The sequence below is a fragment of the Tauraco erythrolophus genome, chromosome 19 (assembly GCF_009769465.1).
Source record: "Tauraco erythrolophus isolate bTauEry1 chromosome 19, bTauEry1.pri, whole genome shotgun sequence".
NCBI classification, from domain to species: Eukaryota; Metazoa; Chordata; class Aves; order Musophagiformes; family Musophagidae; genus Tauraco; species Tauraco erythrolophus.
In genome coordinates, this window is record NC_141483.1 from 9,109,801 (window position 1) to 9,128,417 (window position 18,617).

Below are 18,617 nucleotides of genomic sequence, written 5' to 3' on the forward strand. Positions count from 1 at the left end.
CTGGTTTCAGAGCCTGGCAACCAGGGCACAGTCAGTCACAGGGGCATGTCAATATGAGACTCTTTGTTAGTGTTATGGTCGTTAATTTTTTAATTTTTAGGGGTTTTTTTTAACAGGTAGGAGGATCCATTTTATTCAGAACCAAACCCGGTTAGGACTGACATTTATTTAATTGTGTAAGATGCAGGAGGGTTGGGCAGTTCGATAAGATTCCTCACTCAGCAATACTTTGATGTTACGTGCTATTGGCAAACAGATAAAGAGGAATGTGATGCTAACAATCTGCTTTACTATCAGCATAAAATCCAGAATAGTAATGGGCCAAAAATGGAGTCTTAATGCACACAAAGAGCTCGTAATCCCAAAACAATCTATATAATACCAGGGAGAGATGTTACATTGCAGGCTGTGATTCAGTAAGGAGAAGCCAGGATGTCCAGCATAATTCATCATGGCCACAGATATTAAATGGGGAGCAGGATCAGCAGTGAAACAGATTCAGAATCTCATTTTACAGCGTTGTCACGGCAGCTCCTGACAAGCTGCGTGTACATGCTGTGCAAGTCGGCAAACATGCACCTGTCTGGGCAATAGCTATATATAGATACACATACAGAACATGCACACACATCTCACAGAAACAGATGTGGAGGCTCATAAAGTAAATTTATGGAAAGGCGAGATTAAGCTGGAGAGGCAACAAAATGCTCCGGGAACTTAAATGAGAAATATTTGTTGGCAATGGGACAGTGCTTAGAAAGAACAGAAAAATCAATTATTGTTTAGCTGCAGTAGAGGATATGGATCATTTAGCAAGGGCCTTTAGAAAATATCCCAAGAATAGTACCATCACTTCAAAGGACCTCAAAGCAGCCGATTATTCTGTGAATTACAGTTCCCAATGATGTATCACTACCTGCCATAATGTACAGAGAATTAGTCTATTGAACCGAATTGGAGATGGATTAGAATATATCAGAGGTTGTTTTACCAAGTTAATGGCGAGGCATCTCTCAGGTCCTGAGGATCTAGGACCCTAGAATATTTGTACTGTATCCCCCATATTTTTCGAATTTGAGGGAAGAAGTCTTATTTTGAGAGCTCTATCTTCAAGACCCACTTCTGTGCCATCTATGAAATTTAAGGCAATTACTGGTAATTTGAGTGGACTGAGCAGAGTTTGGAGTTTTGCTGATATGTTTAATTTTTCAAAGAAAGTGAGAGTTCAGATAACTTTGAGGCAGCAATCTATGCCCATAACTACCACCTACCTGCATGATGTGCCTTGACGTGTCTTTTGTCGAGGCTCTTTACCCTTGATTGTGTTTATGCGAATTTGAACCTCTTCTGTTATAACTGGGTTGTGAGGGATTCAGTAAGTTTTATACCCTGTATGATGGTGCAGAGACTCTAATATTCAACACCACCTTAGTGCTACTGCTACGGAAGCAAATGGGAACTATAATGATGCAAAATTACTCTTGTGAATTACCCTTATAGATATGTATCGTGTTGTGTGTGCAAACCAAACCATTGAAGGATGAGACTTTCATACTGCCCTGAGAAATGCACATCTTGAATTTGAGCCAAGCATTTGTGAAGTAAAGAAAAAGAATATGAGTCTCTATGCATTCGATAAGCAGCAAGATTTCTTTGTTTTGTCTGTGTTTTGTTACCGTGTTTGTTTGGAAATTTGTGTCTAATGAATTGAAAGTATTGATAGTGGCCCAGCCTCTGCTTAATGCTAAAATGTTTGAATAGCAGAACTCTGTTTTCAGTTTGCTCTCCAAGAGCCTTGTGCTGCTCTCTAGTCCTTTCGATTCCTGACTTCTACCTAAGCTGACAAAAGTCAGTTCTCTTTCTCCAGTCTCTTTTCATGTATTTGCTTTTGACCAGAGCACTGCCGGACTGTACCCAAGTCACTCTCTTCAGTGACTTGAGTCCCTGTATGTTCTTGTACTATTATATTTTTATCAAAATAAAATAGTATTTTTATCAATTGTAGATGCTCATTACCTGTATTCTTACAGGGCTGGGCTGTTTACAATGTGGACAGCAGAGTTTTGCTAGCAACAAATTTCTAGACCCACTTGGAGAAAGAGTGCTTCCAGGCAAAGCTTTGTCTGATCAGGGTTACAAATTAAAAAGCGGACCTACTGAAGTAGCTAATCCCTTTTCTGCCCTTGGCACATGTTGTACCCATGGATTATTAAGAATTAGCGGAAGCTGATTGTATACAAAACTCTGGAAAGCTATGGTGTTTTATGACTTTTATCACGATGTGTTTTTTTAATTTTATTTTTTTTTCTAGTCCTAAGCTGGAAATAAAACCACAGAATCTTACAGGTACAAATGATCTATCTACTCAAGAGAGTAAACAAAAAAACTCAAGCAAATAAAATAGAAAATATAGCTAGTGATAATGCCATTTCTAGTGTGCAAAAAATGAAACTTGCTTGCTTTTTTTTTCTGCTTTCCTTAAAAAGGCCATAGAAATTGAGTGAAAATAAGTAGCGGAAATCTAGAAAGTCTAAAGTCTGATTTTACCAGAGCCATGGGCACACTGGTACCTATGACAGTAGGGTGAAATAAAGAAGATTTCAAACCAATGTCTGCTATTTTTGTAATCTTGGACTAGCTTTTGCTTTGCTGGGCTGGAACACAAGAAAACCAGCTCCTCTGTCTGTTTTCACGAGTTACTTGTTTCCTTAGCTGTGAAGAGCATCTGAGAGTATTGAAAGCAATAACAGCATTCTAAAACAAATGTCAGCAAATCGTATTCCTGCAAGATATCTAGTGGTTCTTTCCTTGCATGAAATGACGGGAGTGCTGCACGGTATCCCGTCCTAGCAGGATGTTATACAGCATTTACACTCGTATTTTTTCATGTCCAGTCACGAGACTGATTCCTCTCAAAACGATCCTGCAACATAGTAAAGAAAACTAGATTAACTTTTATGACATTTTTGGAGAGGTACCTAAACCTTGGCGTTAGATACAAATGCTGTGGATTTTGGGACAGGAGGTTTTTGATCCGATACTTGAATTCATAGTTACAAAGATGATTTAGTCTTGTTATTCATATAGCTGTTAATTTGCTTTCAGTCCTTAATTGAGGTTTCATCCCGGTACAAATGTGGTTATGTGAGTATGCATGTGTGCCTGTATGTCTGTGGAGGACGCATGATAATGCCCATTATATTGTTTCTGTCGCCATTCACTGAAGTACCCTGGCAACTAGAGTACTAAAAACATAGTGAGAGCTGCTTTGTTTTTATTTCCAGAGTCTGTATAAGGTACTCTGTGTATTTACAGTTCAGTGGTGCATCTCACTACTTTGCTTCCCCCTTTCCCAAGCATTTAACCTCTCTCAGCTTCTGCTGAAGACAGACACTGGTTTTGGTTGATCTACCTTTGCTCAAAGGCACCTCTGCTCTGAGAAAAACCTCCCAATAAAGTGAGAAGCAAATAAGAAGCAGATGAGTTAGATTTAGGGTGCTTCAGAGCAGTAAATGTCTGGGATATTTTTGGTGGCTCTTGTGTTTTCTAAATGACATTCACCAAATGTCCTTGCACTCAATCCAGACTTTATAATTTGCCTTTGTCCTGTAATCAAAGATTACAGGACTATGAGTTCTTGCAAACTTTTCAGCAAAGCATTCGTGGAACTGAAGCAAAAAAAGGGGGTAGAATCAGTGGGCTGAAAGAAGTGTGTCAGTAATGTTATGAGGGATGTATGGCTGAGAATCATGGCTTAAGGTCATCAAGAATGAATGAAATCTCTTGCTTGTCTCTTCAGAACTAAACCAGATCTTTATTTGAAGCTGCATGTTGTAGTGATGTTTTGTGAGCTTTTTCAAGCGTGTAAGCGTGGTAATGCTTCATTCAGGAGAAGATTTGCAAGAAGAGTATGTGATCACTATGGTATAGATCTACCACATAACACAGCTGCTGGCTCCTGTTTACCCTTACCTTATTCAGTGTAAAATGCACTTTCTACTGCTGATCAGTCCTATTTAACCTTTCCTATATATCACACATTGTTTCAAATTACGAACAGTATAATAGACTAGCAAGAAGTTCTCTAGGCTAAGGATGAGCACAGATCCCTCTGGGGACTCATCTCTGCAATTGCTTTTGTCTCTGGCTCTGAAGTACAAGTGCCACTGTGTTCTGAGAGCTCATATAAATGGGACTCAGGAAATTGTAGAGAGGCTATTTCTGCTTATGGCTCACAAGAAATTCTGCCTCCGTATGTGTTGCATCTTGACTGGAGCTGAGAAGGAGGCAGCTGGTTTCTGAGACTGTACATTTGCTATGCAGCATTCAGAGGCTCATGGAAGACAGACTCCTGCACTTTTGGTTTTTTGTGTTGTTTTTTTTTGTGGTGGTTTTTTTTTTGTTCAGTTTACATTGGTCACAGTGACCCTGTTTTTACACCATTGAGACATGGAAGCAGTTTCTGTAACAGGGTAGGCCTCAAGAAAAGCAGATACGTTCTTGTGTCCAACCCTTGAGCATCTTTCTTCTCTGGGTCTGCCAGGAGCAAGACCTGTCTTCTCTTTTTTTTTTTTTTTAAAATGTACCCCAAGTCACAGTTGACTTGTTTGTAAAAAGCATATAAAAATCTAAGTGATACAGCAACAAAACTAAGCAGAAGGCCCGGTCCAAACTGCTCTTGATTAAAACACTGGAGAGTTGATCTACAAATACAACATTGCCAGGTTACTCCTTAGAGAACAAAATATACAATCGACTTGCTATTTTCGATCTTTCTCCTATTTCCTCTGTGCTTTTTCTAGGTAATTGCCATCTGTAGCATACAGCAGTGTACTTTGTCTCCCAATGGATTCTCCTTAGGCAAGACAAACTTTAACTGTCTTATTTTTGAGTCACATACACTGTGGTCTTGCTCCCTGCTGTAAAACGGCTCCTAGTTCAGCTTTATGTGTCAAGGTTTCCTTGCTGTTCCTAGATGTCCTTGGGATCTGCTGCTGACTTCTAAAGACAGTATAAAAAGGAAAACTATGCCTTGCATGTGGAGTGTGTTTTGTTCCCTTTGTTTGTGCTGCTGACGCTTTTCTTTTATTCTTGAGAACTGCCATGAATCTTGTGTGGGCACTTGATAAGTACGTGTGAAACGTGCCTGTTGTGATCTGACCAGACCTGCTCAGGTTTCATTCCAGACCTGTAACTGAATCCCTCACCGAGGGAGCTGATGTGTCACTGTGACAGACTAGTTTTATACTGATATAAAACCGTGTGAATTATGCTAGAATAAACCAAGTTAGCGTGTTAGTGAATCTGACCTTTGTGGTTTGGTGACCTGAGGAAACAGCAACTGAACTCATGTGCAGGTATCTCAGTAGTCATCACGATTTTCCATTCCCTTTTTCTTTGAGGGAGGGAAGGGGAATCGGAGGCTATTTGAAAAATGAAGCCCATAGAAAAAACAAACAAACTGCCTGCTTTGGTATTAGAGTCATCAATCTTGGTCAGGCATTATTGCCAAAGGAGAACTGGGCTGGAAAAATATGCATGTCAGTATTCAATCATTATGTCCATCAGATACTGGTTGGCATTGATACATATTAAATAAAGGAGTGTGAGTTGTAGCTGCTCCAGTTTTCTCCATGTGGAACACCCGATACAGTGATAACAGGCTGAAAATGCTCTCAGCAGCTCATTTATTTATGTGTGTGCGGAAAGGGGGATGGCAGCTGGACAGACTTTAACACTGTAAAGAAGAAATCTGGTCACGTGCCAGGAGACCTGTAGTCATAATCAACAACTTTTAAAGGATTCAGCTTGGGAAGAGTGAAGGAGCAGAGCTAGGGCCAGTTGAAGCATTTGAAAAGTGACATAAGCAATATTATTTTTTTTTTTTTAATTAGGGCAAGAAGTAGCGGGTGAATCCTACTGCCTAGAAGTCAATTGGAGGCTTAGAAACTTGTAGAAGGAAGTTAATAGCTATTGATAAAGCTCCATAGGAATTACACCTGCAGATTTGAGCTTGAAGGGAATGGTGCCGCAGGTGTGGTGGGAGCCAGGATCAGACTGGTATAAGTAAAGAAAAACGTCAAGTTAATGGGCTCAGTTCTCTTTCACTTTGAAACTTGTTCAGCAGTAGGAACAAACGCTGTCAGCAGTCACTTTTATATGATGGTAAAGAACAGCGTGCCAGGGCCAGTGGTGACAGGAGAAAGTCTTCGAGCTAAATTGCACGCAGCTAGGGTGTGACTTGCTTTCCCATCAGCGAAGCACATTTTATAGTATGGTGACTGCTCCAAACAAATGTCGTTTTGGCATCTGCATTGTAGTTGTTTTAGAAATAGATACACAGACATAGGAGCCTGCAATTGCCAGCAGAATTGCCTCCCTTCCAGGGAAGATAGCTCTCACTTGTGATAGATATAGCAAAGGTGACCTGCCTCCTTCTCAGCATGTTGCAAGGCTTAAAAAGCACAGCGTTACCTTTCAAAAGCTTTCCATGGCTTCCTTGATGCTGCAGCTCTGGGTCATAGGACTCCTTGGCTGGAGAAAGGCAAAGGTCTAAGCACAGCTGTTCATCTCCATAGAGAAGACTGAAAACGCTTTAGTTAAAAAGCAAAATTTTCCTTTTGGAAAATAAAAGAAAATATTTCTGAAGAACTGATCACCCTCAACAGAAATACTTCATTCCTGCAGAGCGAGGCAGAAGCTGTGCTTTGAAGGCTTTGTGCTCCTGCCTCCCTTACAGGCTGCAGTTCTCTCATCGTGTTGTGTCTCAGCCCAGCCAAGGGCTGAGAAGAAATCAAAATAGGAATAGGATCCTGCGCAACAAAACCAGAACATCCCCAGGCAGAGCCAGGCACTATATATCTTAAAGTGAGTTTTTTCTATTGACGGCAGCAATGTCCCTGTCTCTCAGCATAACATAGCAGAGGATCACCTGGGTCTCTCTTTCATTGTGCGGAGCTCTTCAGTGGTCAGGATCCTAATCTGGTTTCAGCAGATTCTCTATCTAGATTGATATGGTGGCATTATAAATGATAATGCACTGAGTATCAGCTGTGCCATTGAATTCAAAGAGCAACAGCTCTACTAGCCACACTTTGTTACTCCAAACTTCAATTTACCTTTAAAAGGCTGTTTTCTGTAGCCCAGCAGTGTCTGTGCTTCTTCCATGCTCTTTACTGGACCTTAGCTTAGCTCTTTCTTCATTTGTTTTCATATCCTATGGAACATTAAGCTTCATTTGTCAGGACCTAAAATGTACATATATCAGATGATAACACTGTTACCTAATGACACCATTGTCCCTCTGCTGTTCCCACTGACCAGCAAGAGCATTGGCTCTCCCATTAATCTTGCATCCTACATAAGATTAATGTAGCTCTTCACCTAAACCCATGTTTTAACATAAAAAAAAAAAACCTTCTTTCACAAAGCACAGTTTTCCCTCTTTAGTATGGTCGATAGTATGGCTTGTATTTTTCTTGTCTTTACTTTCCAGTCCATGGTGCTGAAGCTGTGCAAACGTATACAGAACTGGTTTACTTATACAAAGTGGAAGTTTGGAAATGCTTCTGAAGACTGAACTGGGGAAAACTTTATTCCACACAAGTGTTTTGATTGTGCTTCCTGACAGCTGGATGCCAGGGAGGCCTGATCCAAACCCAGGTATTAGGACTGTATTTCCGCACTGCATTAACGTCTGTTGTTCACAACCCTTGTGTTTGGCCATTAGCGGTGATAAAGCCATGTATATTGCAAACAGGACTGGATGGTTTCAAGGATGCTGTGATTTTGTTCTCATTTTTGCCCTGAGGACCCCCACAAGCAAGATATTATGTGATCTTTGATCTCTGTAAAACATCATGAGATCTTAAGATGGAAATTTCTCCAGCATGCTTTACCGCTGTCTCCCTTATTTTCCTCAATTTTAGAAAGCCTTCATCATCTAAAATCCCTTATCTGCAATAAATGAGAATAAGCAGTGGATTTTGATGTGTTCTTGCGGCGGGTCACCCTTGGCCGGCTGCCAGCTGCCCGCTCAGCTGTTCTCTCGCTCCCCCCTCAGCAGGACGCCGAGGAGCGGGGGAGAAAACAAGATAAAAAGCTTGTGGGTTGAGACAAAAACTGGTTACCATCATGGGCAAAACAAACTCGACTCGGGGAAAATTAATTTATTGCCAATTACAATAGGCCTGGACAGTGGAAAACAAATTAAAACAACACCTTCCGCTCAGCCTTCCCTTTTCCCAGGCTCACCTTCATTCTGTTACTCCCAGCTCCTCTGCTTCCCCCGCTCAACTTCCAGCTCCTCTGTCCACCTTGGCAGCACAGGAGGACAGGAAAGAGGGGGTTGTGGTCAGTGCCCAACAGCTCCTTCCTCCTCCCACCCTTCCCCTGCGTCCCCCATCATGGCTGCAGGGGGTTCTGCCCCAGTGCCCACAGCACCACCTCCTGCTCACACCTGGGTGCCCGCAGGGCTGTTCCTCGCTTATTTTTCCGCCCACCGGGCAGGTTTTTCCCTTTCCCAAATGCGCTTTCCCAGTGGCACCACCATCTTGCTGCGGGCTCAGCCGTGGGGCGGCTGGAACTGGCGGTGTGTGGTGGGAGGTGGCCCCGGGCTCTCCTCACTGTGGCCCTGCAGCCGCCAGCACCGGGCACGGGCACCCGGTGCAATTCTATAGACTTATCTTGCATTCACGTGATTAAGTAGTGTTGGAGTTGTGTCTTCAGAACACACTGATCATGGCAGCTCTCCGAGGGGAAGCTGGGGCTTGCTGTGCCCTGCTTGCTGGGGAGGGGAAGGGGTGGGCACCATGCAGGTGGTGAAGGAGGCAAAGAGGGACGAGGAGGACGTTCTCCCAGGGCTGCTGCACCGCTGTCACCGCTGCAGCAGGGGGATGGGAGCTGCCTTGGAAGTGCTTGTGAAGTAGTTCACTGGTGCCAAGAGAAGCTCCTGTCTGTGACATTTCCTGAAATGGCTCTGGAGAATCTGGCACCTGGGCGCTCTTGAAGTGATGGGAAGTGCTCGAATGGATGGCGGTTGCTGGCTTTCAGGGAGAAGGCTTTGGATCAGGCTCTTTAACAGCAATCAAGGGATCTTTGAAATCGAAGAAACAACTTTTATCCGCGCTCAGCACCAGGCACTGTTTGGAAGTGACAGCTAGAGAAAAATGCTAAGTACGAGTGCATAAACTACTCGGGCCTCTGGGAACCCATTTGATATTCACTTCCAATTCTATTTCAGGATGTACAGCCCAAATTTCTTATGTTGTCCTCGGGATCACACAGAGGCCCGCTCTAATTCAAGGCAGTCCAGGCTGATTTGTCGAAGACTCTCCCCTGCGGCGCTGGGACACGCGGTCGGTTGTTATTCTCCGGCTGTCAGACGCTGCCAACTCCGACCGACGCCTGCGCCAAGTTTCGGAGATGACAGGCGCAGAGACTGCAGCTGTCAGTGCCGCTCAGCGTCCGATGGCGGTTCTTTGACATGTTTGAGTCGTGGTTGTACTCAAGGTAAATCCCATTCTGCCCACGATGGGGATTGCGACCCATCAAGCTTGAGTGAGTTGGATTGTCAGGAAGCTGAGCGGTCGTAACCCAGTGAAAGAATTCAGGTAAATACTGGGTTTGCATGTGAGCTTCAGTCTCTTGTGTACAATTAAACTCTTTCCCTGCACAAAGTGAGTGAGGAGGGGTATTTACAAGAAATACAGGACCCTGAGTGGATGAGCTCCCTGGCACGTGTAATGTAGTGTGTTCTCACAGACTTACTCAGTAAAATGCCAATTTCCTCCTATCCAAACTAAGGTTGGACTAAATGTTGACCAGCAAAGAGATCCTGGTGATTTCTCTGCTGTTTGGGAAGGCTCTTGTGCCAAAATGCAGCTGGATGAGCACGATTCCTGAGGTGCACTAGCTGTGGTTAAAAGAAGAATGCTCCTCTTAATGTTACAGCATTTATGAATGCCAGAATATGGAGCTGAGGCTACCTAATACCTCTGTTAGAAGTATTTAATACTTTCTCCAAATTTTAATAATTTTCAGTGAACAATGCCTCAGGCTGACTTGGTTAGAAAGATTCAGGCCAAGTAGCAATTTTGAAGATATGGTCTATAGGGTAATCTGTAGAGGGCAGGGGCTATAGGAGGTTTTTCTTGAAATAAATAAATGCATACATCTTATGGTGAGTGGCAGTTGAAGACAGGCTTGTACACTGTCTCCTCCTTCCTTTTTTTGAAATATATGAGCAAGTTTTGATTCATGGGAAACATGGTATTTTGGTATATATATATACCAAAATTATATAGAGATATATATGTATATACCATATACATATGTATATACCAGAATTATATACATATAATTCTGTTAACTTTTATGACCTCCTGGTTTCTGGACCAGAGCAGCTGTGCAGGGGAGGAGAGCGCTGCTCTGTGTTAAGGCTTTAACTGGAGTTACTTTCCCAGGGGCATGGAGAGCTGCTGGTCCTGCAGGTGAACATTGGTTGTGCAAGCATGGCTGTCACTCTTGGAGGCTTACTCTGCTATTTGGCCATCTCTTTTTAGACTTAGAGTACATTAGAAATAGAGAATTGTGAGAGAGGTTTATAGTTAATTAAGAATTAGTTTTATAATCTAATCTTATCTTGTATTATAATTCAGACTAACGAGCTTTACTCAGTCATTCCTGTACTGGCCAGGACTTTGAAAACGGCTTCCAGCTTTGGGTGAAAGATGCAACTGAGTTCACCACATCCCTCTCAATTATGCTCATGAATAATTTGCTTATGATATTTGAGGATGCTTGCAGGGTATAAGAAATTAATCTTTGTGTCTGGTTTCCCTGAAGAATGTTCTCTGTTTCCTGAAATATAGCAGCTTGTGCTGGATGTGCAGTGCCTGTCTCCTTGTCGTTATATCCCTGCTGGAACATTTCCGGTGGCGAAGCAGAAGCAGAAATGTGCTGCAAAACTGCATATCTTGAATTGGATGCTGCTGAAATGGACGTTTTAGTGAACTGCCCAAAGTCTGGAAATGATTCGTGCTGACTATTTGGGAAATACTTTCAAATAATGAATAAATTTGCAGGAATCAGAAATGGCTCATGAAAGATTAATGATATTAGAGAAGACATACACACAGACCCACACCCCCCCTTAAGTTTCAGCGTCACATCTCTGGTTTGTACTACTTCTACTTTTGAAGCTACTGCAACAATGCTGATTCATTCCAGAGGAGAATTAGGCTCGGAATAATTTTAGGGAGTACATTATATTTCAGGGTGTGGAATGGGGGGAAAACCCCCCTATTTTCTCCAGGAAAATACGTCTTGACTTCTGATTTCCAATTTTTGCTTTTACCACTGCATTTTCTTTGTAGTGGTTAATTAAGGCCATGCTATTACTAGAATTTATTTCCTTCTCATAATTAGGATGTGATGTTCATTTTATTAGCTTGTTTTATTATGGTCAGTATTCATTTCAATGCTTAATAATTTCTCCTCCTGTCTGCTTATAAATTTGCACTTGTTCAGACATACTTGCCCTGGCATTGACGTTAGTTTGTTTTTCCCCAGTATACAACACAATCACCTGTGCTCTGTCTTATATTAGGCCTGTTGATGGAGAAATCTGATTTTTTAGGACAACAAATACTCAACCCTCTTAGCTAAAAGTAACCAGAAATTATACCTCCTTAACACTGGCATCTGTGGGAAGTGCAGCTGTGGATACGTGATGCTGCGTGTCATACAAAATACTTGATGTCCTGTTGCACAGTCTAAGATAGGCCAGGGCGAAACAGGATCTGTTAGGAGTCGTCTTGTAAAATATTCCTAAAGGAATCACAGCCAGAAGGAACTGATGGTCCCTGGAGGGAAGGGCAGTCCGAAATAAGCCACAAGAAGGCTGTAACTGGGTCTGAGAGCTGAGCTGTGGTGACAGGATTCGGGAATCCAGCAGAAAAACCTAAAGTATAAAGACTCAGCTGAAGGTGCCCTGATGGAGCCAGGTCCTGTGGCAGGGGCTCAGGGTGACAACCTTCAGAGGAAAGTGTTAGGTGAATCTGACTGTTAATGAAGATGATTCGGGGGAGTGAATCCTGTCTGTGTTTGAAATCTGTGCTGCCTGTGACTGCACGGCTGCACAGTCAGTAAAGGGCGTTGTTGATCAATTGTGGGATTTCTAAATCAGAGAGTTAAGTGCTAGTCGGTGCAGTTTGTTTCATTATCTATAATGACAGGCTGGACTGCCGTGCATTTCCAGCTATCCTTTTTTACCCTAAGCCATGTTTGAAAGGATTGGTGTAGTTTGGCTGATAACTGTGGAGCAGAAAGAAAATGGTTTCTTAAAAATAGCTGAGCCTACACTAGGGAGCTCATTATTTTCGCTGTACTGAAAGACACTTCATTCACCAAGACAGGCTTCCATCAAAGAAACCATCAATGCAGCCTGTCATCATCTGTCAGAATACCTTGTTCTCTTCTCCATAATTAAAATACTGTATGGCCTATTCCTTACCCCCTTGGCAGCATGTTCCCCGCTGCTTGGCTGGTGCGATCTTGCTTAATACAGGGCCAAATGCTAAGAGAGAATTCTCAATGAGCTGCCCTGAGAGTGATACGCGAGGGGATTATAATTCCTCAGTAAAGGTAAAAGTGTCTTTGAGCTGTTACAGGGGAACTACAAATACATAATTTCAATTCTTGCATCATAAACCACTCGTTCCCATTTTACATTGCACTGCAGAGGATAAACTTAAATGGATGTAACTTATCATTACTTGTGTTTCTGCGCTGTTTGAGGCAACACAGTCTATTCACTGTTCGATTTCCTTGGCTTTACTAGTCACCGAGGGATGCGGCATTCTGCGAAACCAGATGGAGTGTGTGTGAACTGCCGGACTAACATCCTAAGCAGATTTAATGGATGACAAATATTGAGCAGCAGTGAAAAATGCTGCTCCATTGTGGCAGACAAAACTTAAACAGATCTTAAACTCCTCTGTGATGTCCTAGCTTCTGCTATCTTGCTATGCAATTTAGCTTTTAACATCCTGGAGATGAAATTGTCCGCAGTACAAATTAGAAGATGCCCATTACATTAAAATACGCAGCGTGGCGTGGATCACTTCTGCAACGCTTATTTCTCTGGCGATCAGAAAGTCAGTGCCAAAAGAGAAAACCTTTGCCCCCCCGCCCCTTTTTTTCCTAGGTAGAAATCATTGGTTTATTCCTTTTATAAGAAGATAGTGGAGCTAATAAAGATAGCTCTTTCTACAAAAACGTGATTTCTAACTTGGTTGACTATAATTTATTGCAGTATAGGAGCAGTCCATTTTCTTCACATACATATATCCTGAAAATTGTTATTACTGTCCTTATAATTAAACTTTGAAAATTAGGAATACGTATTTAAATGATATACCTGCAGAAAGGACTGACTGGATGTGCACTGAGAATAAGTTTAAAGCACCAGTAGACTCTTTTCCTACGAAGTTTGTTAAGGCACAAATGGAGAAGAGAAAAAAGGGACGGAAAAGGATGAAGCATATGGTTTGTATTTCAGAAACACGAAGTTCACAGAACTAATCTCTAAGTACAGTAGAAGGAAGGTGACACTGGCAAAAGTAAGTTATGTTGTCCGAAGTGAGAAAGTCACCACCGATGATGAATGTAGTAAGGACAGCGGTGAAATTTACCTTGTGTTGATTATCTGGCATGTTGATTAGCTGCTCTCTGCAAACACCATCCAGATCCAATTAACCATCCCTTTTTTCAGTGTCGCTTTTTGATCCCTACATGCACTGCAGCTATATTTAAATTTCTTAAAATACTGTATTGTTGGTGCAAGAGCAAGAGGTTGTACTAACCTGTGCAGCTCCCTTTCTGATACTCAAGAGTGGCAAGAATTTGATATATAAGAAGGGCATATGTTTTTTCCACTAAAATGTTCCCCAGAGAGTCTTTTCTAAAATAGGAATCTACCATCCAGCTCTTATTTTTCAACTTACTGTGTAGCTGCACTTATCTTTTGTAAGCTGCACTTTTCCACCAGGGTAGCACTCCCTGTTTTCATGCTGGGTAAATGGCCCAGATGTCTGTCCCAGAGATTTGCACTGGCACAGCTGTATCAAGATTTGGCTGTTAATGAAACTAGTCCCAAGGGCAGATGATCCCTCATTCCTACCAGGGAATCGGCAAGACCCTTTTGGCAGAGGCTGAATCAGCGATATATCTGGCCAGGTCCGCTTTGCAGATGGTGCCGCTGGGGAGCTGTTCCTGGGGCATCAGTTTGATGAAAAAGAAGGTGCAAGGACATCATTGCAGTGTGAGCCTTGGGAAAGACTGTTTGCATCTGTTTCAGAAATAGCATGTGGACCCTCTGCAAACCACTGATTACCTTAGGCATGCACAAACCCTAGGTTAATGAAATGTGATCCCAGAAACAGAAGGGAGGTATGTCTGGCTGTGATAGTAAATGACAGAATGGGACAGAAAGAGCTGACTATTGTTACTCTTTATTTTTTTCCCCATCCTCTCCCTTTCATGCCTCTGAGATTGTCGTACATACCATTGGAGGGTACAGAGCTCAAAATGAGAGCTTTGTCTCCCCGAAGCTCCCTTTTTAGATGTAAGTGGAAAAAAAACACACTTTTTTATGTAGCTTGGAAGAGGAAAATACATTATTTTTCTTTGCAGCTAGGTTGAGCTGCCTTGCTTGCACCTTCCCCTCACTCTGAGTTATTACAGAAAGTGGTATCTGGTAGTGTGAGTAATGCTGTGCTCCTGCCAACAGGCACAGAACACATTGGCTGTAGATCTCATAAATGTCAGAGGTATATAAAGAAGGTAATCGGGGATAGTTCAAATCTGAAAAACAAAGGGGCTGAAGTGCAAAATTTGGCTTAGCTGATGTTCATCCTGAACTTTTATAGACTTCTGAGAAATGAGTGTTCTTGAAAAGCAAATTGCAATTACAGTTTAGCACTGATTTATTGTAAAGCAGCTTAACGAGGAAGTTTCACCAAATGCTTTGTGGGCTGTTACTGAAATGCAGCATTTAGTCTTCCAGGGACTGTTAGCACCCCCACACTGATGAAGGCCTCTTATCAGCAGTTATTCTCTTACCCAAGAGAAACTGCAGGCAGAAAGCACTAGGAGGTTCTGAAGAAATTGTAGGACTGTACTGAGCAGGCATTAGATACCTCTGGTACTTTTCCTGAGAGAAGTTGTTCACCCAGTTAAACCTAATTAAATACTTCTACTTTTCTCCATGTTTGTATAATAATGGCTGCAGCCTGGAACTTGAGGTATGTTAAGGGGCACTGTGAATTTCTTGGCATTCTTGAGCTATACATGTTACTCTTTTTTTAGCATGAAATAATCATGATCATCCAAACCCTTCTCAATGCATAGGTGCTTCAGTACATTTCTGATCTTCCCCTGGAGGGCTATCCAGAGAAGCTTCCGCAGAGTCCCAATCCATTAGCTAAAAGAAAATCTCAGCGCTTGTTTTGTTCTCCTTCCTGATCCTGTCTCTAAAGGTATCACAGAATCTGCTTCCTGTGTATCCAGTTTTTCACCTCTGGGTCTCAAGGCATTGATGTTTTTCTCTTTTGCATTTATCATCTTCCAGGCCATGGTCTCCCTCGTTCTACAGCTGTAACTTCACCAGGTCTCTGATTACCTGTAGCCAGTAACTTGCTGCTGAAGTTCTTTCTCAGACTCGAAGTCTGTGCTGCTTTTCTCATTTTTCCCATATGGTTGACCGCGGGCGTCATCAGGGTGCGTGAGGGGGATGTATTTGGCAATAGGATCCTGTTACTTTGTGCTGTAGTCTAGAGTTACTATTCATGCTGAATGTAAACGGGGCTTGTGCTACCAAGTGCTGCTCATTCCTCTCTTCACTGTGTCTGTGACAATATCTGCCTGTCACCTTTCAGGCCACGCTTCCTTACACCATGCTGTTTTTGAACAGGGCCCATCTTGATAGCACAGTGAATGCCTCTGCAACTGGGGCTTCTACTTAGCGTTGTTGGAGCAGATATTAATGGCAGCAGCATAAGTGGGGTTTGGCCGCAATGCGTTAGAGCATAACAGGCGACTGCTTATCGTTCCCAGTAAAAATTTCTTCCAGTGTGATAGCTTTGGTGGCTGTTAGAAATCACGCGCTGTTCCTAATTACAGAGTGACTCATGATAACTCTACCATCCTCCAGATAACTCCACAATTAACTTGTGTCACTGCTATAATTTGTTAAGTATGATTTAATAAGAAGAGACTAATTTTTGCAGCTCTGTTAAAGGTACATTTGGTTTTTCACTCGATAGACTCAGTAGAGACACACAATCTTTGTTTTATTTCAGGCTAAATGAAATGTAGAAATCTCATGAAATGTAATGGGTTCAATTACTCTGGGAGGAATCCCTAATGTTTCATTTCATATCCTTGTGTTCTACTAGGGAATGTACTTCACTGGAGGAAGCTGCTGAAAATGCAGTTAGGGCTGCTTATTGCTTGGAAGAATAAACACCAAGGTTTTTAAAAGGGTGGGTGAAATGAAAAAAAAAAAAAAAAAAACCAAACCCAAAACGTTCCCGCAGGGTTGTATTTCAGGATTAATTCTCCTCTTGGCCTCAGCAGTCTGTTCGCTGTGGCCTGCTGAGCTTCTGAGCGGAAGAGGGAGAAGACCCTGAAAGCAGCTCCCACAACGGGGGCACTGTCTTTACTCCATATAAACCATCTATACCTTTTGGATAGCCACAAAACAAGCATTTTAATTCCTAGGGCCCCACCAGTTTTAGTAGTTGGGTCTATACTACTTGCTCTGGGCAGGAATATGAATTTGAGTCTTTTTCAGCAGATGTTTTTCCTGGAGTTTCAAAATGCTCCAAACCTTTCTACCATAAGTTGCAAAGCTTAAATCCAGATTTGAATTCTAAGTTTGGTTACAATTTAGCATTCCTGATTTACTTCAGGCTTTTACAAGTTACGAATTAGATGGGGAATTAGGAGCCGAACTTAAGTCCTTTGGTAATTCAGAAGAGTCAAAGTCATTCAGAGATTTGTTTGAGTTGTTTCTAGAGATTAGAGGTGTTCCTACTCTGGAGACACTGTTATTTCTCCTGCTTTGAGAATTATCGGGCAGAATATGATAAATGGCAGCATGTTACTGCAACGTGTTTCCCCTGGGTTAATGAGGATGAGGAGGAAAATGCTCTGTCGCTCCTTATTCTCTGAATTTGGTAGGTTGAAGATGTCTGAACAAGTCTCTAAAAAGCTTCTGTGAACTTTATTTTTCACCCATTAATGGTGACATTGCAGTAGCTACACTAGGAGAGTCCACTGGGTTTTGCTGGGGGCAATCATTTTAGGGACGAGTAAACCTTAGTCCACTTTACAGGTGGCATACAGGATGTAAAGATGCTGATCCTTCCTGTCTTTAGATCCAGTTCTTGTGAATTTGCAGCGGTATTGTACTGCCGGGAAATAGATGAGGAGGCTGATAGACATGTTCTTAGAATGAAATGTTTGACCCCGTCTCTCTAGGTCAAGATCGAAGCAAACTGGTAAAACTGTTGAAAGGAACTTGTTCTGCGCCAGCCGATGAGGTACCTGCGCTGTGCAAAAGTGCTGGAATTCCTTTAAACTCACTGAGGTTTGCATCAGATTTTTACTGTTCTGTTACATGGATAAGAAGCAGCTGCAGTCTGGGTAGCATGAGTAAACGAGGAAGCAGATCAATTTCCCTACAGATTAGCTGCTCCCATTTCACCACTGCTGCAGGATTATTTCTTTGGGATCTACGCAGGCTGTAAATGGGTGTCTGTTTGTGTCTGTCACAGACAGAGAGGCAATGGGGCTGCTATTAGCATTCTTCTGTTCTTTCTAATAGATCTCCTTCCACTTGCCAGAAAAGAGGCTTTTACCTCTAGCGGTTTGTTATTATTACAGAAAGCATATTGAAGAATTAGAAAAGGTGCAGGAGAGAGGAACTAGTAGGATAAAAGGTCTCCGTGGTTTAGAGCTGTGTGGAGAGGTTAAGAAAATTAGGCTTGAATTCATTAGAAGGTGGGAGATTAAGAGAGGACATGATTGAAATGTAAAATTGTGGATGGAGCCAAAGCTGTGTGGGAGCAAATTAGTAACAAGAGCATATGAACTGAAACTAAGAAACAGAGATGGAAGGAAATAAACTAATGCATCAAGTGGAGTTTTGAAAGGAAGTGCAAGCAATAATTTTTAGGCAAAAGAAGAATGAACTGAAAAACCTGAGGAAGTGGGGAGACCAAGGGGGAGGCATTGGTAGGATGTTGCTTTAGAGCCTCAAAACCAGTCTGATTGCAATATGTGTCCGTCATCAGTATATCTCTGTGTCAAGTGGAAGCCAGAGCTCAATATGGAAGTTGAAGCCCATATGTGACTATGTCCAACAGTGGGGGAAGTGCTGGGCCTTACTTACCTGAGTAAACCAAAACCATAAGTAGAGACTACTTTGCCTGGCTGGCCACAACAGCTCTGCTGCTCGTCTCAGCACACCTGGAAGGTGAGGAACCAGTGTAACCACACATCTGTAGGGCACAGGGACTACAAGGTGGCTCCAGAACCACCAATGACAGAGC